This window comes from Notamacropus eugenii, chromosome 1, assembly GCF_028372415.1.
Source record: "Notamacropus eugenii isolate mMacEug1 chromosome 1, mMacEug1.pri_v2, whole genome shotgun sequence".
Classification (NCBI taxonomy): domain Eukaryota; kingdom Metazoa; phylum Chordata; class Mammalia; order Diprotodontia; family Macropodidae; genus Notamacropus; species Notamacropus eugenii.
Window position 1 is genome coordinate 641,414,608 of NC_092872.1, and position 26,757 is coordinate 641,441,364.

At 37.3% G+C, this 26,757-nt stretch overlaps 1 protein-coding gene across 3 annotated transcripts in view; it reads left to right on the plus strand.

Annotated features, from left to right (window-relative positions):
• WDPCP (WD repeat containing planar cell polarity effector) overlaps positions 1-26,757 on the plus strand; it is a 375,521-nt gene that overhangs the window by 319,224 nt on the left and 29,540 nt on the right. The window lies entirely within an intron of this gene.

Genomic DNA, 26,757 nt, shown 5'->3' on the forward strand with positions numbered 1-26,757 from the left:
AAACTTTCTTTAGATTTGTTTTGTCACACACTGCTCTCTGTTTTATGAAATGATACTGCTCAAGAGTCTGATTGCACACACAGAGAGAATTCCCATATCAATAACAAGTCTTTTCTTGTTTGTTGAAATATAATTGATTTCTTTTTTTTGGATTATTTGATTATTATTTTGAGATTATTTAGTATTCACCAGGTCTAGTGCTTATCAATTATTTTCTTGGAGAATTATTTTCATGATCTAAAGGTATGAGGCTTCCATGCCCTCTACAAGTCTTTGGTCTTTTTCTTTCCTTTTTTTTTTTTTCTGAACCATGATTTCCTTGTCCTTAACTTTTCCCACCTTTGCACTGATGTCACAGTTATCAGAGCATATGTGGCTTTAATTGGAGGATCTTGACAAGTTCTTCATAGAATGTTGCTACCTCTTTATTCTCACCAACTGATATTGGGGCATCAGATTCAATTTTTTTCATGATAGTCTTTCTGCAAATACTTACTATAAGTGTTATATTATGAAATGGCCACACAGTCCATGAAATGTTTCTTATTGCTTTTGGATTTATTATAAAATCAACTTTGCCAAATTCTTTCTCTCCTTTCCAAAGAGTACCTGTGAGCCATTCTTCCATTTTCTTCCATTTCTGCAACTTTTTTCTTTCTTCTAGGTTATTTTTTTTGGCACCAAGTATAACATGATTGATATGATTCAGTTCCTGCAGCAATATGTGCAGTCATTAGTTATTTTGCAATGATCTCCCATGTATCAAAAGTTACAATGAAATATGTAAGCAGATTAAAAACAATGATTCTTGGCACCCTCTGCCTCCTTTCTGCCCCTCTTCCACCATCACTGCAGAAGTAGGAGGGAGCTGCATACTAGTGAGAAACATTATTTTCATATTTTTTATTTCAGATTGCCATTCACCACATAATCCAGCCTACTGGTGATAAACCTCTTGATATTTAGCTTTTCTTGTGCTAGAAGGCAGATGAATTTTGTTGCTGGGGACATGCTCAAAACCTCTCCAGAATGGTAGAACCTATCAGAGCTTATACTAAGACAGCATGGTCTCTGATAGCTTGGAGTCACCTCCATGCAGTGATGAGGACTGATTTAGTACTGGTTAATATGGTTAAGCTTATAATTTTCTTAATATTAAATCAACCCTAATGTTTGTAGCATGTTGCTACTTCTTTATCCTTAGCAACTGATATTGAGGCATAAGATGCAACTTTTTTTCAACATAACCTTTTTCTTCAAGTCAGGAAGATTTGTTACTCTAGCTATCAAAATTCCAAGGGGATACTTTATAGAAGAGTCATACAATTAATGTGGAGAACCAAGAAGTCAAGAATATTGAAGAAAATAATAAACAAGGAACGAAGTCATTATCAGATGCCATATTACCTTAGAAAGCAGTAATTATGAAATCTCTCTGGTAATTAATAAAAAATAGAAAGGTAAATCATCAGAATATTTGAGATAAGCAAGACTTCAAGGTAGATACATATATGTATGTATATGTGTGTGTGTCTGTGTTCATATCAGCTTGTTGTTTGGTGAACCTAAGAATGAAAATTACTGGGGAAAAGAATTCATTATTTAACAATTACTGCTGGAAAAGTTATATAGAATTTTGACAGAAAATAGATTTAGATGAACATCTTGCACTATACTGCATAATTCCAAATGCACAAATAAAGTAACTATAAGAAGTCACGCTATTTTTATTAAAAGAAAGTTACTGGTTATAGCTTTCACATCTGAGAAAGGAAAGGGAAGGAAGAAAGGAAGAAAAAAAGGAAGGAAGGAAGGAAGGGAGGGAGGGAGGGAGAGAGGGAACGAGGGAGGAAGGAAAGAAGGAATTTTAACCAGCCATAATATAGATGAAGTCATAAAAAACAAAATACCTACCTTAAATTATGTAGAAATAAAAGAATAAGAAGAAATGATAAGCTGGAAAGTAATCTTTGCATAAATCATATTTGATATAATTCTGACATCATGCTTCTTTAGGCAATTGACATAAATCTATAAGATTAAGATCCATGCTCTAATTATATATAATCAAAAGATATGAAAAGTAGTTTTCTAAAGAAGAAAAACATTCTCAACAACCATTTGAAAAAGCATCCAAAATTGATAATAATCAAAGAAATACAAATTAAAGCAACTCTGAAGGATACACCAATCATATTGCCAAAGAAGGTAAAGGATGGAAACATTCCATATTAGTGGGATCATTGGAAAACAGGCATCCTAATTCACTGCTGGTAGAAATATGTATTTTGAAAAGCAAAACAGATTTATACAATAAAAATCACAAATTTCTTCAGATCCTTTGACTCAGTAAATCCACTACTGGATTTATATCCTAAAAAAAGATATTTCTATGAAGAAAATACATTTGTGTAACAGTACTTATAGGAGTACTATTTGTAAATTGTGATTTGAAATAGGATAGGATAATAATTTGTAACAGAAAAAAATTGTTCCCACAATGAGGGGAATGATTGAATAAATTGTGGTATATGAGTGCGATGGAATATTACTGAACCATAAGAAACACCAGCTATGAAGAATTCAAAGAAACTTAAGAAGTTTCCTGTGAAGTGATAAAAAATAAAGAAATCAGATGTCAAAGAAGAATATATGCAGATTATAAACATATAAAGGGACACAATTTTAAATAGCCACAGAACTCAGATCCAGTGGTACAACTTTCTATACTACCCTCACTTTCAACCATGTCTTGAACGTCTGCAAAACGGTTTGTATTCATTGTTTCATCTGATCCTCACAACCCTTTGAGGTAGTTGCTACAAGTATCATTATTTCCATTTAACAAAGGAGGAAACTGTAACTGAAAAGGTGAAGTGACTTGCCTGTGGCCAGACTGACAAGTGTCATCAGCATTCGACCTTGACCTCTCCTGACTCCAAGTTTAGTGCCTCTCTGCTTTGCTGCAGCTAAAGCTGTCCTTTATTTTAAATAAAGTAATTATGAGAAGTCACACTTTTTTAAAATTAGAAGAAAATTGAAGGTTGGGTCTTTCACAATTGAGGGGTTCGGAGCTATGCGTATGTGCGTCTTTCTACTCTGCCATCTTGGCTCCGCCTCCACAATTGAGGAAGAGAAGAAGGAAGAAGGAAAGGAAGAAAAATAAAATAGACAATAAATTGCAAAAGGACATTAGTGAATGTCGAATCATTTATTTAAATGTGATATTTGGGGAGTACATTTTGTAGCTTGTGTATTTTGTTATATGTGTCTGCTTCATTAAAACAAACTTTATCAATTAAATTCAAATTGAATGTAATATTCTTTATTTCCTGGCTAAAATCCAGGCGTGTCAAGTATTTACTATATTCCAGGCCTAAATGCTTCTTAGAAGTAGGAGAAACAAGCCTATGCATATATATTTTACTGTGTGGACAAAAAACGAAGACAAAATATGAAAGAGAAGACGTGTTGTTGCTAGTAAAATTCCCCTTTCCTCAACCAGAAGTATATGTGCTTACAACTGCATATTTTATAGTATAGTATAGTATATAGGGGTGCTTTTTTTCCTGTGAAACCTATGTAGTTTTTCTTAGCTAATAGCCTCAGTATGAAAAGTGTATTCATTTGTGCAGAAGAAGTAGTTGGCAAATACATACTTACATGTCAGTTGATATGCATTCTAAGTTTATAACCTTTCTTCTGTTTACTCTATGTAATGTAATTTGATGTGACAGGGTGTAACACATCACAGAGATGACTGTCAGGTTAGGAATTTCAAAAAGTCTTTCAGGAAACAATGCTTATAAAATGTAAGGATTTAAATCAATAGCCTTTAATAGATTTAATAATTTTTTTTAAAAGATTCACACATACACATCCTTCACCTGCTACCAACCAAAAAGTTCATATAGAATGCTTATGTAACTTTGTTTAGGGTGAAAAAAGGAAATATCAGCTGTGGCCTTTAGCAAATAGAGGAAGAGGAAAAGAGGAGCATCTGCACTGTGCCAAGTTCAGAGGTTCCACAGGTTTCCAAATATAGCTAGTCAAGGAGTGTTTATCCATCTGTTTGCTGATTAAACAAATCAAAGCTAGAGTTATGGTATATATGTTTTCCTAACCCTCTACTTTTCTAACCTTGAGAGAAGTGTTCCTGGGTCACCACAAGGTCTGGGGGTGGGGGAAGGGGTACTAAGACTACTCCTCTTCCCATATGCAAACATTCTATTGGACTGGGTTCACTCCTAAGGGAGCCCACCTTTTATAAGAAGGGTTAGGGTCACTGTTTTCATACTCTTTGGTTCATTAAGCATGCATGTCCCTCCTCCAACCCCCAGCCCCACCTCAAGGATGTTTTACTTATTGGATCATGTCTCAAGATCTCCCCAAAATGAAGAGGCGTCATAAGGTATTCAGCATGCAATGTGAATCAGGTACGGTTCAAGTAATTTGTCCTACACAAAAAGAATATTAACCACAGGAAACTCATGATCATATATTTAAAAAAAAAATAACAAAACCTGTTTTTGTAACTTCTCTTATGACTATTGTTGTAATATAGTCAGAGGCTCATAATTAAAACCTCATTAGAATATAAAGTTGTTTACAAAGCTGTTAACTAGGTATTTTATATTTTGCCTCAACTCTGTACTGTCCAAATAATTCCCAGCACATGCCTGTTGATACAGTTGCCAGACATGGTCCAGTCCTCTTGTCAGGAAACATCTCCCAGAGTGCTGGAGTAGTTGCCAGAGACTCCTTCTCTGCTACCATTAGCTCTAACTCAAACCTCTGGGCTTCTCAAACTTACACAGTTATTTCCCATCTCAACACATGGTATTGAAATAAGTACTCATTTTGCCTAAGATAAAGAAAGAACAAAAACAAAAGTGGCAGCCTAAACCCCAAGTTTAGGCATGCCTAGAAAGATATGTATAAGCTGCCAGGTGCTCATGGCAGAATGAAGGCCAGAGTAGAAAATAAGGATTGTCGCTACTATCAAGATCCTACAAAAGGGAGCGACTCACTGGCTATGATGGCAAGCAAGGATGTGCTATCCAAAAGCTGGCAAAACTAAATAATCCTTCTCTCTCTCTCTCTCTCTCTCTCTCTCTCTCTCTCTCTCTCTCTCTCTCTCTCTCTCTCTCTCTCTCTCTCTCTCTCTCTCTCTCTCTCTCTCTCTCTCTCTCTCTCTCTCTCTCTCTCTCTCATACACACACACACACAGAAGCTTACAATGATCAAGGCAATCAATATTTGTTAAACACAAATGTTAGAGTCATAGAGAAGGTAAGTGCTTCAAGCTCAGAAACATTTTTTTTTAATAAGTATGAACTGGTGATGCTATTACTGATTAGAATGTATAATAAAGTCAGGAATATAGAATAAATGAACTTCTTACTGTGTCTATTAGTACTTGAATTCTTTTTCTCTGACTGCATTATTTTGGGGGGAGATTTTGGCTATAATATTTCTGGGAATTTTTATTTGAGGTTTTCTTTAAACTGAATGGGAACAGAAAAGAATATACCTTTTTCTCAGCAACACATGACACCTCCAAAAAATTAACTATATATTAGTGTATAAAAACCCAAAAATCAAATTTAGAAAGACAGAAATATTAAATGTTTGAGGTTTTCTTTCAGGAGACAGTGGGTAGATTCTTTCTCTCTCAGTGTTTCCCTCTGGCTCCAAGAGATCTGGGCAATTTTCTTTTGATTTCTTGAGTTGTGATGTCTAGGCTTTTTTTTTTTTTGGTCATGGCTTTCACTATGATTCTTAATTTTTTTCTCCTCAATCTGTTTTCCAGGTCAGTTTTTTTTTTTATCATAGGATAACTTACATTTTCTCCTATTTATTTTTCAGTTTTTAGGCTTTGTTTTAAGATTTATGGTTGTGTCATAGAATCATGATTTTTTATTTGATCAATTCTAAATTTCAGGAAGGGTTTTTTTCTTTGTTATCTTGTGTAGGTTGTGTACCTCTTACTCCAAGCTGTTAATTCTCTTTCCAGATTTTTCTTCCATAGCTCCTATTTCTCTTCCTATTTTATTCCCTCAGTACTCTCATTTGGTTTTTTAAATTATTTTAGTTCTTTTTTTTAACCCCTGATTCCTCTTTTCTAGGAATTCTGTTTGAATTTATACCAGACTGTAATTTTTTCTTTGAGATTTTCTTTGTAGATGTTTTGGAGTCATTCTTAACATCTGGATTTTTCTTTGAGCATCCTTTTAACTCTTTATAGTGGAATTCTTTTTGTTTTGTTGCACATTCTTCCAGCCTACTTCCTGACTTTAGACTTGATATTAGGACCAAGCTCTGTACACTTCTGGGGAGAATGTCTGGGATGAGCTTTTTTCCACTTGGGTCCTTGCTTTCTTGATATATTTAGTGTTGTATTATTCCAAAATCTCAGACAACTCAGTCTTGAAACATGCAAGCTTGAGTGCTCCCATAGTGGTCTTATCCAGGGTCTGATCACTGCCCTTCTGGTCTGACCTCTGCAAGTTCCTGACCTGAGCTTGGATCTGTACAATACTCCTGTTAGTTTGTTCCTGGTTGGAATTTCCAGTAGACTGCTTCTAGACTAAGCAATTGTTAACCAGCTGGAAGCTCAGAAGGTACAGAAGAACTATCAACTCCCCTTTAGTCTGGGATTCTTTCCCTGATTTTATTCCTCTGCAACCATCAGACTGGACTAGTAGCTGGAACTGAGACCCTCCTTCCACTCTTGGAGTCAGATTCACATAGTTCTTTGCTTCCCTTCAGTATACAGTACGTGAGCACTCCTTACCCTGGAATATCACCTCTAGGCAATCCCATGTTAGGGCAGAATCCTACCTACCTGCCTGCTCTTTGGTCTAGGTACTGATATCAAGGCAAAGAATGCCCATCTCTAAATCCCTGTTCATTTTCCTATGATCAAAGATCAATAGCCAAAGATCCATCTAGGCTAATACAAATTCTGTATCTACCGCACATAAGTGGTCACCATTTCTATCAGGGTGGGAGAGGGCTCTCAGGGTTTCCACTGGAACCCAGTCTAGCAGGGCCTCTCACAGTTCAGCAGAAGTTCTAGAGAGAGAAATAGTTACAATTCATAGTTCCAGAGACAGAACAAAAGTAATCTCTTTAAGCTGATACAACTCCCTCTATGACTGTCATTCCCATTCAGGACTTCAGCAAACCAACCTGTGTTGTTTTATCCATATCCCCAATTCTGGAAAGGTCTCTGGGGTCCTGAAGAAGCTCAAGAACTGTCTTTTGTAGTGTCTTCCTGTCCAGGTACCCTCATGCTAAAGAGTCTCAAAGAAGTCCAAATGGAACATTTCTTAAACCCAGATTATCCATTCAGCACAGTCTTAGGTAGTTCCAAAATGACAGTCGTTAGACATTAACTGCCAAAAATGCAAAGTTATATCATTTCACGTTATTTAATTTCTTAATATATAATTCACAAAGATCAAGAACAATTTGATATCTTTCTCTAATTTATGAATGTTTGTGGCCCATTTATTTCCTAATCCCATTTGGGCAGCAGGAGCTCCCTCCCCATCCCCAACAGGACTTGAGGTATGAGGATGCAAGTGTCATGGTAGATAACTGCCACTAATTTCTTGAGAGGGAGATGAATCTGACATGCTCCTTTCTTCTCTGCTATTAAATTCTGTCATAATTTACTTTAAGAAAATTCAAACTAAATTCACCCTTTTTGAAGGGAAAATTTTTCTCAACTTGAATATCTGAGTTTTAATCTGCGATTTTCAAATGTTGATGTGATTGCCATCTTTTGAAGGCCTTTGGGCGTAAAGCTGATTGATAAAATGTGGTTGTAGTTATTGGCATGCCTGTACAACAAAGCCCTGGAAGAGAATAACTGACAGGCTCGGGGTGCATATCAGAGAAAACCTATGCTCGTGTCTGCTTCAGCAGCTTTATTAACCACACCCTACTTGTAAATTGTAAACTGTCATTCAAGGTAATGTAGTGATATTTAAAATAAAGCAGCTCTGGATACCCCCAACTTCTTTTATGTTTTAATGCCTAAAGGTAAATTTAGAAAATGCTTCTTTGTTTTGCCTCATAAAAATACCTATTCAAGAAGAAAAAAAGCACAAACCTCAATAGTAAAGAGTAATTAAAATAATATTTCATACTATACTTTCACCAAAATTGTACATTATCACCATACAAATTTGTTAACTCATGATATCAGAACTTCATTGATGTTAAATTAGGGGACAAAGACAATAATATTATATCACAGGATCATCTAAATAATTTTCTTTATGCAAGTGAAATTTATTCATTCAAAAATTTTTTAATGTTTTGTATTTTGGTTTTTACACATACTTTATGGCATAATGGATACAGGGCCAAGAATAACTAAGTTCAAGTCTTCTGTCTGCCATATACTAGCTGTGTGAGTTTGGGCAAGTCACTTAAGGTCTCAATGTCTATGGATAATTCTCTTAGATGATTTTTTTTAAAATTCCAAGTTGGTGCCAGTCTGTTTTGGTTGAAGGAGTTCCTTAACAAGAGCTACCTATGAATGAAATCGCAGGTTCAATTAAAACCACCTTCATAATTTACCATTATGTATTGTATGAAAAGGCTTCTTAATACCAAATACTGTACTGGAGACTGTTGTAATCTTACTTTTTAAGAACTACAATAAGATCTTGTTTCTATGCATAAAACCATTGCTTTGATAACTCAGTATTTCAAGAGATTTTTGACTTCATCAACATGTAAGGTACTCCTTACGCTTCTGCCAGAGATGTCCCTTTTACCCTTATGTAGATGAATTCATAAATTGCTGTGGCCAAAAATAATTCACCATGTTGGGGTAATGAACCTACTCTGGACTTAACTAGACTGCCCTCATCAACTAAAAAGTCCACTGCAATGACATACTTGATTGGAGCTTCCAGATATTGTGTGCCTGGGGTCACCCCACACCTTTCCCCCACCCTATACATAGGAGTAGGACTTTGATAGAAGATAAAAAGTATGAATCTATTCTTCTATAAACATGTTGCATTTTTATGAAAGAAATATCTAATTCTATATACTCTGAATCCCAAATTAAAATGTAGTATGTGTGTATCTGTATACATATATACAGTTAAATGGCATGTATGTAACATACTTCTAGACAAATTTTGCACTGAGAAATGAAAAGTGATATAAAGTACACTACTTTCTGAAGCATAATGTATTTATAACTGGAGGATTTTTTTAATCTTAAATGGGTTTTAACATGACTATTTTTAGCTTTATAAAGCTTTTAATGGCATAGATTTCACTAACGTAATAGTCTCATTTAGCTTTCTGTGAGATTAGATCTTTAAAGATTTCAGTCTGTTGAAAATGAATTATCAAATTAAATCTGGTCAGTGCTTAAACTTTGAGTTGAAGTGTATTTGGTGTACTCACTAACTCAGTGATGAGAAATTGTGCTTCTAATTTTTCTTTTCTGGGCTGATCTATGAAGGCAGCCTTAAGGGACACACATAATCTAGTCTTTCCCTAAGGTTTCAGCTCTGGGGTCCCTGAATATCTCTCCTACTTGAACAAAAATACCCAATGACTGTCTGATGAAACCAGTTTATCTGACAAGCAAGAAAATTTAAACACCTGTAGATTTTAGATATTTAAGCTCAAACCAGTTCTGAAGTAACAAGAAAGAGAAAGCAAATAGTTCAGATTTCAATCACTTTTCAGCTAAACACATCAATGTGTGCACTGGTCCATTAATTATCTGGCCCTATGCAACCTGACACATTAGTCTCTCCATTGGCAGCTGTGAGGTGAGAAAGTATGAGGAATTTTTTAAAAGATGTTTCAGATGTCCTAACATATAGAGAGAGAGATAGATATGTATGTACATATATATATATATACATATATTAACATAAAGTACTTTCTTAATTTCAATGTGTAGCTAATTTATAAATGATTGTGTGAAACCACTCATATTTAAGCAAACAACTTGTTACTTTGCTCTGTGTTTGAGCTATTTAATATGAAAATTTGAAAGGTCATTCATATGTTACTTTTAAGCCATGTTTCCAATGAAATAATGTAACTGTAGAAATCAGATTTCATTTGAAATATCCTGCCCTTTGCTGGACAAATAAAATACTTTTAAAGAGCATTAGTTTTTCTAATGTTATGACTGTCTTATTTCTGAAAGTCATGGGAAAAACATACCACCAAGATACTGAATTTGTTTTCTGAGCTGTCTTTAAAAATCTTGATAGCTATATAAAAAGTCATTAATGATGAAAGAATAAATAACTAAATGGAGGTAATGAAAAATCATACTATAAAACATATTCTAGGGTATCTATTATATGTGTTATAGATACCAGACTTAATAATATATATCTCTAAATTATGACTTCAGAACAGTCATAATTTAAGTGAGTAATAATTATATATATTAAGTCTTAAATATATCTTTGTAAAATTTATTAAAATTCTTTGTGGATAAAATATCTGGCAAGCAGAAATATCATTTTCTTTATAGAACATATGCAGCACTTTAAAACTATTTGTCCTAGTTAGGGCCTTCAAATCTTGAAAAACAAAGTTCAAAATATCAAAAGTATATAAACCAACAGCTGTGTTATGTATTTTAAGATGTTAGCCTGTTTCTCTTATTTTTGATCAGGCTTTGTTTTAATCATATTTTTCAGCATTTTTGTATTTTTATATGGTCTTCATGTATAAAAATAGTTTTTTTAATGAGAGTAGTTGCAAATTTATCAAGGTCAACATGAGTTCATTAAGATAATTTTACCCTTGAGGCAAAATATATAGTACAATACACCAAATTATATAATTTTAACTTAATTTTTTAATTAAAGATATCCTTGAAAATTACTAGAGGAAGTCACATTACTTTGCTAACTGGTTCAAATATAAATTCATATTATCTAATATCAACTGGGGCTACACTGATACATAGTAACCCTTTTATTCTTTGACAGATTCTCTTTCATGTGTCCCCAGAGTGCCTATTCCAAACCTTCTCCTCTTTCCTCAAACCCCTTACCTTAAATCCAGTCCCTGTCTCTGAGCAAATAACTTAATGTTCTATTTCTAAAAAAAACCGAGACCTCATCTCCTCTATTCCACACCTCAAAATCTCTCTCTATCTTCTGACCTTCTTTTCTTTTGCTCTGGTCTTTGAAAAAGAGGTGGCCCTTCTCCTTGGCAAGACTAAATCCTCCACCGTTCCTTTATTTCCTTTTCCTCCTGTATCCTCCAGCATTTCGCCAACTCAATCATTCTCCATCACTCTCCTCATCAGTCTCTCCCTATCCACTGGCTTCAGAGCTCTATACCAAAATGCTCAAGTCTCTCCAGCCTTAAAACTTTGTCTTGAATTTGCCATCCCCTCTTACTCCATCACTCCTATCTTTTCCTACCCAGCTCCTAAAAAGAGCATTCCACATTTTATGCCTTGACTTTTCACCACCTCACCCCTTGACATCAGCTTTCTCATCTCTTGAGGATGCATGTTAGGTCCTGACCAACTTTCACAGAATTGGAAGGGATCTCAAAGGCCTATTGGTCCAACATCATGTGTAAAGAAAAGTCATAAGCCCAACGAGGCACAACCTATTACCACCCATTCTATTCATGGAAAGCTCTAATTGTTAGAAAGTTTTTTCTTTCATCAAGCCTAAATTTGCTTCTGTGCAACTATGCACTCATTTCTCCTAATTATGTCACCAAGAGATAATAGAAGAAAATAAATTCCTCTTCCAAGAGATGGCCCTTTGGATACATGTCAAATCTCCCATCTTTTCTTCAGGATAAATTATCCTCAGTTCCTTCACCCAGTCTTTGTATAGCATAACCTCACCTCCATAGAATCTCTGGCTTTCTTCAAAGCATAGCTCAGGGAGTTGCTACCACCTGCCACTTCCTATATGAGATCTTTCCTGGTCCTCCCTAATCCCTCACCCCCACTTATTCTCTCTTGAAATTCTTTAGTATGAATTTTGTGTTGGTGTATATTTGTACAGGATGTTCCAAAAGTCTCAGCGCAAATTTAAAAGCTATTAAAGCTTATTAAACAGATGGTTTGTGAGCACTTAGGGAATTAGTGATCCTTAGGAGCCAGAGTGCTAAGAACTAAGAACAAGGTGTGCCCATGCTTTGCAAACATATAAGCTTAAAACTTCAATGAGACATTTGGGACAGCCTGTATAAGAAGCAACAAAGCGTAATTTGGAAACAGTAAGGCCTGGGCCCAAGTTGTGCCTTTTATCTATTAGCTATGTAACCTCATTGAACAGTCACTTACCTTTTGCTCAGTGCCTCAGGCCACTCTAGGATTGCAAGTTGACATGAGTTGCTAAATCACACTGGTGGAAGGAGTTTTCTATACTAACATCATAGATCCAGACTCCCCGCCCCCAAAAAATAGTACCACAGTACCATTTCACCATAGGAATATAAGATCCTTGACATCCAACGACAGTTTCATTTTTTGTCTTTGTACCCCCTATACTTAGCACAGTATCTTCCACATGCTCAGGTTTGTTGATTTGAATAATGTGAAGAACCTTCACCATCCCTACTGACCTCTACTAGATTCTCATAGGCTATCATAAAGTTATAGAATCTTCCTAGGGACCACAAAGACCTTCCATTCCAACCTCTTAAACAAGCATCTTCTCTATAGTAGACCCAACAAGCATCTTCTCTATAACAGACCCAACAACTTGGCTCTTTCAGCCTTTATTTGAAAATCTCTAGGGAAGGAGAACTCAGCACCTTCAGAAGTAGCCCATTACACTTTTAAGAGCACTCATTTTTTTAGATTTTTCTTCCTTACCTTGAGCCTGAATTTGTCTCTTTGCCATTTGAGTCAAGACCTCTGAGGCCAAACAGAACAGATTTAATCCCTCTTCCTCACAGCCCCACACTTCAAACACAGTAAGATAAATAGCATTTCATCCTCCTAAATCTTTTCTTCAGGCTAAACATCTCCAGTTTAACCAACCCTTATGTGGCTAAAGGCACTAAAGGTCCTTTACCAATTTGATTGCCTTCCTCTGTATGCTTCATAAAATATGATACCTGAAAATATTCCAGATGTGATCTGGCCAGAGAGAGCAGAAATCCCCAACTTTGCTTTTGTTTCTGTTCTCTCTTCTAAGAATGGTCTTTGAATTTGGAAGATAGAGCCAAAAGAGTCATTAAGAAGTTGAAAGCCAATATTAATTGAGAAATTGGTAAAAGAGCACCCAGATGCCCTTACTATGTTTACCTTTGTCAAGGCCCCAACAAAACAAATCCTGGAGAATTGAAAAAACTGAGAGATGTGATAGATTAACTATTATCTGTGATCTTTGAGAGACTATGGGGAACAGGAAAGGCACCATGGGACTGGAGAAGGGCTGATGTCCTGACTTTCCAAGGGGAAAGATACAGGCTGGTGAGTTTAACATATTCCTGGCAAAGTTCTCCAACAAATTATTATAGACATGGTTTATGAGCAGTTATTTAATTTCACTAACATAAGGCAAGTGCCTACTATGTGCAAGGTGCTATGTAAGAAATTAAAGATACAAAGACAGATGAAATATTTCCTCCTCTCAAGAAATGCACATCCCCTTCCCCATAGTAGGTGTTTAGCAAATTCTTGTTGATTGATTGAAGTCATAGAAGGAATTGTCTAGGCATGGGGGACAACCTGTGTCAAAGCATGGAGTCTTAGGATGGAAATTGCCAGATGACCCCCAACTGGAAGGCAAAAGGACAATACAGCAGAGGATGAGGTGAATTGTGCCATGGAAGTAACATGAGCTTGGATGGACAGATCTCGTAGAAAATAGAAGGGCTTGGAGTACTATGGTCCATGGGGTCACAACAGGTCAGATATGACTGAATGACTAAACAGCAAAATTTCACTTCCTTCTTCCTTATTCTTTCCTTCATGTATTCCTTTCTCTTCACTTTTCTGTCCTCATCATAAAAATGGAATAAAACCACTCCCAATCTCTATTTTTCTATTTAATTTCTTCTATGCCCCCTGCAATTAGAATTTTTAGGGGACATTTGTCTCTTCTTCCTTTAGTAAATATACATTACCATATACCTTGTGCCTGTATCCTAAGGACCACTGAACCTTCCCAGCTGAATTACAGCTGAAATTTTCCATATGTTTTGTCTTGTCTTATTAGAATGTGATCTCCTTGAGAGCAGGTATTCCATTTTTATAACTAACAATTAGCATCATATTTAATATACATGGTAAGTAATTAATAAGTGTTTTATTAATATTCATTCATTTATCATTTATCTCCTTCCGATTATTCAAGTGTATTTATCTTTCTAGTTTTTCTTGATGCTTCTGTTTGCAATTCAAAGTTTTTATTCAGTTTCAGTCTTTTTTTTCCTGATTGTGAAACTTACACCTTATCTCTATTGATGCATTTTGTTTTTACATAATATACACTTAAAGATTATTCTCACTTCATAAGAGGTCTCTTGGACAAAGCAAAACAATTAAGTAAAAGTAATAATACTAATACTACTAAAATACTACTAAATAAAAATACTAAAATACTACTAAAAATACTAATATAATGACCTTATCTGAAAGGACATGCAACATTTCACATCTGTAGCACATCCGCTTTTCTGCTGGGTTTTTTTTTTTTTAATTTACAAAAATCTATTTTCTTTCCCTTCTAACCCCTATCTCAATAAAGAAAAAAAAGAAAGAAAAACAAATTTATCGTAACAAATATGCATGGCGAAGCAAAACAAATTCCTTCAGTGGCAGTATGTATACGTATTCATATATGTACATGTATTATGTATGTATACACACATATGTCTCATTCTGCACCCTAAATCTATCACCTCTTTGTAATGGATAACATATTTCATCATTAGTCCTCTTGAATCATGAATAGTTGTTATATTAAAACTATATTATATATTAACTATATATAACATATAATATAATTATATATTAATAGTTTTTGCAGATTTCAAAGTTGTTTGTTTTTATAGTGTTTTCACTGTATAAGCTGTTCTCATGGTTCTGCTTGTTTCATTCTTCATCAGTCTATAAAAGTCCTCAAAATTGTTCATTTGTATAATATTTATGCTATACTGTAGCAAATTCTGCTCTATACTATCACTGTATGAAAGAGAGAAAATACTCTATATTCTGTACTAAAACAGAAACCTATACTCTATATTCTGTACTAAAATATAAACTTTGCATCAATTTGTATCTTTCCATGTCTTTTTAAAATCATTTTTTCACTTCACATTCGTGTACCACAACCAATTCAGCCATTCCTCAATTCTTACACATCCTCTTACTGTACAAGGGTTTTTTGTCTTTGTATCTCATTTTTTAATCATGAATGTTTGAAATTCCTCTCTTCCATTAAAGTTGCATTTTTCCCTGGTAGGATCACACTCAGTCTTACCCAGTAAATTGTTTTTGGTTCTTGGCCTTTATCTTTGCCCTTCAAAATACATACCAAGATTTTCATTCCTTTATAGTAATTTTTGTCAAGTCTTGTAAGATTCAGACTGTGGTTCTTTGGTGCTTAAATTCTTTATTTCTGTCTGCTGGTGACGTTTTTTTTTCCTTTGACTTGGAAGCTCTGGATTTTGGCTCTGGTATTCCTGAGAGTTTTCATTTTGAGGTTTCTTTCAGGAAGTGACTAGTGGATTCTTCCTATTTCTACTTCACCTTTGGGTTCTGGACAATTTTTATGATTTCTTGAAATAATGTTATTCAGGATTTGTTTGGGTTGTGATTTCCAGGGAGACTGATGATTCTTAAATTAGCTCTCTTTGACCTATTTTCTAGGTTAGTTGTTTTTGATAATAGATACCTACATTTCTGTTTTTTCAGTATTTTGATTTTTTTCTACAGTTCTTGTCTCAAGGCATCACTGAATTCTATTTCATCTACTTTATTTTTCAGAAATCTACTCTTTGGGTAAGATTTTCAACTTCCTCTCTTAAGTTATTCATCTTCCTTCCATTTTTTTCCTCCAGAGTTCTTTTCAGATTTTTTAAACTCATTCTTCATTTCTTCAGGATATTCTCATGGAATTTGGGGCCATACCATTTTTAGCCTGAGGTTCTGTTTATACTTAAGGAAATACTGTTCTCTGGGTTTACTTCTTAGACATCTCATGACCCATATTTCTTCAAAGTATTCATTGTCTTCTTCTGTTTACCAATATTTCTAGTCCTGTGTCCTGATTTAAGATATTGTTCCAGGGAAAGGATCCAGCTTCTTCCTACTCTTAGTAGGAGGTGGTGAGGCCTTATTTGGACTTGACAGCTGAGTGTAGGATAAGTTAGAATGGGAGAGACCTGGGTCAGGGAGAACAATTAGAAGGCAATTGCAGACAGGAGAGGTATTCTTAAGCAGTTACAGAAGTTAGCATGTATAGAATAGAGAAGCAGTCAAATGGTATTTGTCTCAGATTTCTTGGATACAAGTTTGGTATCCAAAATATATATAGACAAGTGACATGTGTGTACATATGGTGTTCATCTATGTATGTGTGTGAGTAATATGTGTGCCAGTAGATAAGTGGTGAAAGGATATGATTAAACAGTTCTCAAATGAAGAATTGCAAATTCTTAACAGCCATTGGAAAGAATACTCCAAATCACTAAAAAAATAAAAAAGAAAGAAAGAAAAGAAAAGAAAGAAATGGACAGCAAAACCACCCTGAGGCTTTACCTCACACCTAGAAAATTTTCTAAAGGTAACAGAAGGTGGGAATGGTCAATGTTAGAGGAGTTGTGCAAAAATAGGCACACTAGTGCATTGTTGGTGGAGCTGTGAATCAGTACATCCATTTTGGAAAACAATTTAGGATTATGCAAATAAAATAACTCAATAACCCATACTCTTTGATCCAGGGATTCCCCTACTATGTATACACTCCATAGTGTTTGGGGACTTTTAATTCCCTTGACATTTTGTGAATATCACTAGAGTACATAATCTGTCCATGCGTTATCCCTTCTTATTTCATAATCAGGTCATGTCCTTTACTAATCGTACATGTCTCTGATTGACATCCTTATACTTGTTCTCTTGAGCAGTTCTTTGCTGGTAACATGTTCTGTCCTCTTCACTACCCGTCCGGTGACCCACAGCCTTGATTCTTCATGCTTGTAGTATTTCAGGACTCAAAGCCCAACTACATTACCAAAAGAATTAGTGGAGGCTGTCCTCTCTGTAGTATTCCCGTAAGCAAATAGAAGACTCCCTGACACAATGTTATCTTATAAAGCAGTCATATCAAATGAGGTAATTATTGTAAAGCACATAGCACCATGCCTAGCATATAGTAAAAGATATATGTCTATCATTATTATCATTATTATTGTTAATAAAACCCTATTCATTTGCATTCAACCATTCCTTTGATTTATTTCTGCACAACGCATTTTCAAAATTATTATCGTGAAGACACATGGCGGATTTTTCTTTAAAAGTTTCGTATTTACCAAAATAATCCAGTGAGAAGCCCTGAGGACCAGAGATGGAAAGTCTTGGCCCTAAAGTTCATGAACTGCCTAGTTTCTATCAGAGACTTTCATTTTTGTCTTGATTTGCCCATGGCTTAACACAGTGCCTAGGGTATAACAGACTTTAACAAATGCATATTTATTGATTGATTGGTTTACATACTCTTTGGCAATAGCAAAAACCCATGGTGAGAGTTCCTCTTCCTCAAGGTCTGTGCTTAGCTGGGAGCTATGTTACTATATTACCATAGTGGCTCTGATGGGGTGCTTGGACCCAATTCTAAAATCACATTTCTCTCTAGTCTCAAAACACTATCCCAGGCAGTTTCTCCCCAGCCTAAGGACAGCCTGCCCTCGATCTGTCTTCCTGCCACAGTAGCCAGCTGCACCTATAGGATTTATTAGATATACTGGGTGAACTGTCTATGTACTGGGTCATAATGACATTTACTACTCATTGACCAATCATATGTACCCTAGACTTTGACATACGTGTACTCCCTTACATTTATCTTGTCTAACATAGATGAGAGCAACCTGGGTATTACTTAGTAAGTCCTGACTGTTAGTTGACTTAGTGACATTTCAGGGCTAAAACCACACTTCCATGTAGCCCCACCTTGGGCTATTTCCCAATGAACTCTGGGTAAAATACCTATGCAGTAGACTCTAAAAGTGCATGTTTCTTTAAGAAATAACCACTCCTTAACCACTACTCATCACACTTGGCATATTTTACTGTAGAATATCCTATATTGTTGCTGTTGTTGTGTTTGTCCTTCATTCCTGAAGAGGCCCATGACATCAAGATGATGACATGACTTGCAGTTGACTTTGATTTGAGTGAGGAAGGGCTGTGCAAGGTCACCAGCCTCACTTTCTTCTCCAGAGTCATCTCAATCCAGTGGCCTGTTATTCATCAGGATGACTGGAGATGGCCCAGAATGCAATGGGAGATGCTGGCCCTTTTAGGCTAAGGTCTTATCACATTCTCACTTTGAGTGAGATACATCCATTCAATGAATAGGCTTCTTTAAGTTGTTGTCTTTGTCCTTCATTCTCCAAGGGGACCATGACATCAAGATGATGACAAGACTTGCAGTTGACTTTGATTTGAGTGAGGAAGGGCTGTGCAAGGTCATCAACCTCACTTTCTTCTCGAGTCATCTTGATCCAGTGGCCTGTCATTCGTCAAGAGGACTGGAGATGGCCCAGGATGCAATGGGAGACCCTGGCCCAAGGTTGCAGGATCTCTAAGAACTCTTGCCTGCTGAAAAGCATGATAAATCTTTACTACCTTGACCTCAAGAATGCTTGAGTCTGCGAATTCATTCCAAGGGATCTTCCCTTGGTACTCCAGTCTTGGTGGGGTCTAATCCCACCCCTTGCAATCCTCATCAGCTCCTGTTCTCCATTTTTTTAAAAAGGCAACAGGGTTTATTCCTTATAGATTTAGAGGTAGGTGGGGACATCAGAAGCCATCATATCTCCCCCCTTCACTTGACAGATTAGAAATCTGAGCTTCAGAAAATGATTTAGCAAATAAAATGTTGAGCATAGTGTTGAGAAGATCTGGGTTCAGATCCTACCTCTGACACTACCTGAATAACTATGGGCAAGTCAGGTAATCTCTCTCAGCCTCAGTTTCCTCATATGTAAAGGGAGGATGATAATACCTGTTGTATTTGCTTCACGAGGTTGTCATGAGGTTCAAATGAGAAGTATGAAAATTACTTTGCAGACTTTAAAGTGCTATAGAAATGTCAATTATTATTCTAGTAACTGCTGCATTGAGGAAATCACTAGCTAAGCAGTTCTGTAAATATAAAAGAATTCACAAATATTTTCTCCACTTAGACTGCAAATATAGTATAGCAGTGGATTGGAAGGCTCATTGGAGGTACAACACAGCCTGGACCATGTCCTCCTTATCCTGTGCTAAACTCTGGGTAGAATACATAAAATATAGATATGCAAGGGACTGTGTGAACACAGGAGGAAAGAAAGCTAACCTTTTCTTCCCACTCTGCTGTATTCAAGCAGAACAGAACCCATTCCATTCAAACAGGAGGAGAATGAATATCATTTTACTAGTCATGGGATTCACGTGGTGTTATTTTGTATGTCTTTTCTGAAAAAGAATATTTGAAACCTTTGTAGACATTTAAAATCACCTTAAACATTGTGATTAAAAGGAAAAGAACTTCTCTCATCTGTGCATTGGTTAGTGCCAGGGTAGGGAACCTGTGACCTTGAGGCCACACCTGAGGACCTGGAGGGCCACATGTGGCCTCAAGGCTGCAGGTTGCCCACCCCTGGGTTAGTTCATAACAGGCAACTGGCATTCTTAAGGCACTAAAAATTTTGAGAATTAAGTTTATTAATAAGGATTATATATTATACTTTTTCTTCACGAAAAAAACCTCCTACAGTTTCACTTAATGTTTAATTTTATATTTTGATCTTTGATTTTACATATAAGAAATATATGGGGGCAGAGCCAAGATGGCGGAGTAGAAAGACGCAAATACACATAGCTCTGAACCCACAACCCATACAACATCTGTATAAAGTAACTCACGGCGAATTCTGGAGCAGTGAGGCCACAGAACAGTGGAGCGAAGGAGATTTCTGTTCCAGAGGGACCTGCAAACCTCTCGCAAAAGGTCCGTCGCGCTGCAGATGCGGAGCCCAGCCCAGACCTGCCGCGGCCGTGGCACCGAGAAGAACAGATCCGAGCAGGCTTCAGGGACGGGATCTCCAGCGGCCGCACAAGTCCCTCCACCCACAGGTGATGGGGGTCGGTGAGAGAGTCTCTTTGGTGGGTCGAGAGGGGAGTGGGGTGCCCCCATAACTCAGGCCCCCTCGGGAGGCAGAAGCTGAGAGGCAGTGGCAGACCAGGGCTCCCCAAGCAGGCAGGAGCCTGGATCCATTGTTGAAGGTCTCTGCATAAACCCCCTGAGGGAACTGAGCCTGAGAGGTGGCCCTGCCCCTACCTGACCACCTGAACTTAATCTCACACTGAATAGCAGCCTTGCCCCTGCCAAAAGCCCTGAGGCTGGAAGCAGCATTTGAATCTCAGACCCCAAGTGCTGGCTGGGTGGATCTGGAGGCGAGGTGGGTGTGAGGAGAATATTCAGAGGTCAAGTCACTGGCTGGGAAAATGCCCAGAAAAGCGAAAAGAAATAAGACTATAGAAGGTTACTTTCTTGGTGAACGGCATTTCCTCCCTTCCTTTCTGATGAGGAAGAACAATGCTTACCATCAGGCAAAGACACAGAAGGCAAGGCTTCTTTGTCCCAGCCCACCCAATGGGCTCAGGCCATGGAAGAGCTCAAAAAGAATTTTGAAAATCAAGTTAGAGAGGTGGAGGAAAAGCTGGGAAGAGAAATGAGAGACATGAAGTCAAAGCATGAACAGCAGGTCAGCACCCTGCTAAAGGAGACCCAAAAAAATGCTGAAGAAAATATCACCTTGAAAAATAGGCTAACTCAATTGGCAAAAGAGGTTCAAAAAGCCAATGAGGAAAAGAATGCTTTCAAAAGCATAATTAGCCAAATGGAAAAGGAGATTCAAAAGCTCACTGAAGAAAATAGTTCTTTCAAAATTAGAATGGAACAGATGGAGGCTAATGGCTTGATGAGAAACCAAGAAATCACAAAACAAAACCAAAAGAATGAAAAAATGGAAGATAATTTGAAATATCTCATTGGAAAAACAACTGACCTGGAAAATAGATCCAGGAGAGACAATTTAAAAATTATGGGACTACCTGAAAGCCATGATCAAAAAAAGAGCCTAGACATCATCTTTCATGAAATTATCAAGGAAAACTGCCCTGAGATTCTAGAACCAGAGGGCAAAATAAATATTCAAGGAATCCACAGAACACCGCCTGAAAGAGATCCAAAAAGAGAAACTCCTAGGAACATTGTGGCCAAATTCCAGAGTTCCCAGGTCAAGGAGAAAATATTGCAAGCAGCTAGAAAGAAACAATTCAAGTATTGTGGAAATACAATCAGGATAACACAAGATCTAGCAGCCTCTACATTAAGGGATCGAAGGGCATGGAATAGGATATTCCAGAAGTCAAAGGAACTAGGACTAAAACCAAGAATCACCTACCCAGCAAAACTGACTATAATACTTCAGGGGAAAAATTGGTCTTTCAATGAAATAGAGGACTTTCAAGCATTCTTGATGAAAAGACCAGAGCTGAAAAGAAAATTTGACTTTCAAACACAAGAATGAAGAGAACCATGAAAAGGTGAACAGCAAAGAGAAGTCATAAGGGACTTTCTAAAGTTGAACTGTTTACATTCCTACATGGAAAGACAATATTTGTAACTCTTGAAACTTTTCAGTATCTGTGTACTGGGTGGGATTACACACACACACATGCACACACGCACACACACATAGAGACAGAGTGCACAGAGTGAATTGAAGAGGATGGGATCATATCTTTAAAAAAATGAAATCAAGCAGTGAGAGAGAAATATTTTGGGAGGAGAAAGGGAGAAATTGAATGGGGCAAATTATCTCTCATAAAAGAGGCAAGCAAAAGACTCATTAGTGGAGGGATAAAGAGGGGAGGTGAGAGAAAAACATGAAGTCTACTCTCATCACATTCCACTGAAGGAAAGAATAAAATGCACACTCATTTTGGTAGGAAAACCTATATTACAATACAGGAAAGTGGGGGATAAGGGGATAAGCAGGGTGGGGGGGATGATAGAAGGGAGGGCATGGGGAGGAGGGTGCAATTTGAGGTCGACATTCATGGGGAGGGATAGGATCAAAAGAGAATAGAAGTAATTGGGGACAGGATAGGATGGAGGGAAATATAGTTAGTCTTATACAACACAACTATTATGGAAGTCATTTGCAAAACTACACAGATTTGGCCTATATTGAATTGCTTGCCTTCGAAAGGGAAGGGGTGGGGAGGGAGGGAGGAAGAGAAGTTGGAACTCAAAGTGTTAGGATCAACTGTCAAGTAATGTTCTTGCCACTAGGAAATAAGAAATACAGGTAAAGGGGTATAGAAAGCTATCTGGCCCTACAGGACAAAAGAGAAGACAGAGACAAGGGCAGAGAGGGATGATAGAAGAGAGAGCAGATTGGTCATAGGGGCAATTAGAATGCTTGGTGTTTGGGGGGGGGGAGGGGAGAAAAGGGGAGAAAATTTGTAACCCAAAATTTTGTGAAAATGAATGTTAAAAGTTAAATAAATAAATTTAATAAAAAAATAAAAATAAAAAAAAAAGAAATATATAACATGGTCTAGTAGAAGGAACACAGGATTGGGAATTAAATGGCATGACTTTATGTGCTTTCTGCTATTTACCCTTGTAAATGTGACCTTGGATAAATCATTTAATTTCTTTGGGTTTTAGTTTCATCACCCATAAGGAAGAGGTTGGACTTTCCACCTTTAAATTCTGTTATCTTATTTTGTTTCTGAGTAGTTAACTTTATATATATATCATAGCCCCTTGCTATATGCTAACCTTTGTGAAGGCAGAAATAATGTCTTACCTGAGGTTTACATCTCCCCCAGCACATAATACAGTTTTCTTCATGCACCAGTAAGTCTTTAAATAAAATATCACATCCCCCTTACTAGTACAGTGGAGAAAAGTTAAAATAGTCTTTTCTCCTCTCCAAACCACTCAGCTGTCACCATGATTCAACTGCTTCCCCTTTGAGGTTCTTGCCCAGTGGCTATACTCTGTCCCTGTCACTGTTATTCTCAAAAAGCAGGACCTTCTCCCACTTTCCTAAGTGATTAGTCTTCCTCTAAAACCCCAATACTGCCATGATCCTCAGTAGTTTTTCTACTCCATAGTCAACTCATTGGAAAGCCAAGCAGCCTAGTTTGGCCAGAATGTAACATCCAACAAAACTTGACTGTTTATGGGATTTTTGTATTCATCTGGTCCTTCAAACACTCTGACCTTTAATCAGTCTTCTCAGATCCCATGATGTGCGATTCATCTACTTCAACCTCCTAAAGAGAAGGTTATCACATGAAACTTTTCCACTGACAAGATCCTGAACCCTAAAATTCCCCTCTATCATCATGGTCAATATCTCCTATTGCCTCATTCCAGTGGAACCTGTTTTTAATCCTCATTGTAACCTCTGGCACCTCCATTACCCTTCCCTGTAATGGAGGTACTTATCCCAGCATCCATATTCTGAATTTATTTCTGTCTCTTCAGTCTTGATCCTATAATCAAACATTTCAGTGATGCACTTTCATCTACCTCTTCATCTTGTTTCCCTTATTCTTCCACTGTTCTCACTCTGCTAATCTTCAACTATGGATGGCCTCCACCATATGCCTTCTTTAAAAGGTCCAGGGTCTCCCTTTGCATCCTGAGTCATCTCAAATTATCCTGATGAATTTCTGAGCACTGGACCCAGATGACTCTGGAGGAGAAAGTAAGGCAGGTGACCTTGCACTGCCCTCCCTCACCCAAATCAAAGTCAACTACAAGTCATGTCATCATCTCCCTGACGTCATGGTCCTCTTCAAGAATGAAGGACAAGCAGCAACATCAACTTCCAAATATGAAGTCACAAAATCCTATAGATTGTGTCTAATACAGTCATCTAACACAGCTAGGCCCTCACTGCTGCAGGGCAATCCTTTTATTCAGATCTGATTGACTCCCTATCACATTTTCTACAACAGCTGTTCTAAAGCTTCTTAAACCTTTACACCATCCCCTCTGAGAAGATTACCTGGCCTTCTATTTTACTTAGAAAGTGGGGCCATCCATCCTAGATTCTCACATCTCCTCCCTTCACAACTCTGCACAAGGGAACAGTGAATGGGCCAGTTTGGTTGGAATGTAATATGCATGTGCATGAATAATATAAAACCAGTCTAGACGTATCCATTGGAGCCAAGCTATGAAGGGTTTCAGTGCCCATCAGAGGAGTGGGAATTTTATCCTAAAATTAATAGTGAGCTACTCAAGCAGAAGAATGGGAAGATCAGACCTATACTTTAGGAATAGAAATTTTGAAGCCGTGCAGAGCATGGGTTGGAGGGGAAAGACTGAAGACAGAGAAGCCCAGGAATAGCCAAGGAGGCTAATTCAACTCAAAGCTAGAACTGCAGCTAGGTGGTACAGTGAGTAGAGTGGCAGGCCTGGAGTCAGGAAGACCCATCTTCCTGAGTTCACATCTGGCCTCAGACACTAGCTATGTGACACTGGGCAAGTCACTTAACCCTGTTTGCCTCAGTTTCCATATCTGTCAGATGAGCTGGAGAAGAAAATGACAAAGCGCTCCAGTATCTTTGCCAAGAAAATCCCAGGAGACTGAAACGACTGAACAACAACAAAAACCAGCTGAGAGTCTGACTTACAGAAGGGGAAACGTGAGTGGAGAGAAGGGGGTAGATAAGAAAATTGTTGTGGGGGTAGAATCAACAAAGAATGGCAACTTATTGGAATTGGGAGAAAGAGAAGAGTAAGAAGATTCTGATTTGGGGCTCCAGGGGTATTGGAATGATCGTGGTGCTCTTGATGGAAATAAAGAAACTAGGAAGAAGGGTGGGCTTAGAGGAGAAATAGCGAGTTCTTTTTTGGACATGTTGAGTTTTAAAAGCTTACGGGACATAGTCAATAGTCAATAAACGTTTATTAAACATTCATTATGTGCTAGGCACTATGCTAATACAAATACATCTAGGTAGAAATGTCCAAAAGATACTTGATGATGCAGTGCTGGAGTTCAGGAAAAAGATGAGGGTTGATATGTTCAACTGAGAGTCATCAGAATGGAGATCACAACTGAAGTTTGGAGAGCTGATGATATGACTGAGTATAAAGAGAGAAGAGAAGGTCAGGTGAAGACACCTGTGGCCAAGAGGCAGGACCTGGATGATTATGGAGTAAAGGAAACTGAAAAGAAGTCATTAGATATGTAAAAGGAAAACCCATCCAAGAGGATGAAGTAATCCTCCTCTTTGCCAAGGATAAACCCTCTACTGGAGTCTTTGATCTCATTAACTCCTATCTCCTTTCGGGTCTTGCTCCATCAATCATCCATTCCATCTTTTCTCCACTGACTCCTTCATCTCTAGCCATAAAAATATTCATATCCCACATACCTTAAAAAAATACATTTCCTTTAACTGTGTTATCTCCTCAAGAGACTATGCTATTTTTTTTCTCTTCCCCTTCACTGCTCAACTTCTAGGAAGAGAGTTATCTACACTTATTGTCCCACCTGTCTCACTACCCACTCACTCCTCAACCCCTTGGAATCTAATTTCTGGCTCCTACCACTTTACTTAAACTGTTCTCTCCAAAGTTAACTATGACATCTTAACTGACAAATCCAGTGATCTTTTCTTATTTCTAATCTGCCATTACATTTCTCCTGCAATTATCCTCCTGAGTGCTGTCTCCTTTGACTTCATGATATTGTTTGCTTGTTGGCTCTCCTGCTTGTCAAGTTAACAAGAATCTATTAAGTGCATGCTATGTGCCAAGGACAGTGGGGCCACAAAAAAAAGGCAAAAATACAATCCTTGCCCTTGCTAATGGGGAAGACAATATGTAAATAAGTAGGAACATACAAGATATATACAGCAAAGATGGAGGATAGTCTGAGAGGGAAAGGCATTAGCAGATAGAGAGACCAATCAGTAAGTCAATAAACACTTGAGCTGATTGTCGAAGGAGATGAAGCAAACTAAGAACTGGAGGAGAGGAGGTAGAGCATTCTGGGCTTGGGGCACATCCAGGATAAAGTCATGGAGATGGGAAATTAAAAGGGTGGAATATTCAGGGAACTATAAATAGACCAGTAATGCTGAAACATAAAGCACATGAAGGAATATAAAGTATAAAAAATCTGGAAAGGCAGGAAAAGGCCATGTTGAATTTTAAATAGTATCTTTTGCTGGTTCAGCTTTTCCCCACCCCTTAAGTGTGGACATCAATCTACATTCTATTCTGAACTGTCTCCTCCTGCTCCATTCTTAAGCTTGGTGAGCTTGGATATATCCATGGTTTTGGATGTCCCTTCTGTGAGGAAAATTCCTAAACCTATATATCTGGAACCTCTAGCCAAGATGGCTACATGAACAGCCCAAACCACCTAGCTCCCCCAAACCAATTGCAGCATAAGCATAAAATTTCACCAGACCAAATAATGATCAAGAAGTCCAATGAGGGT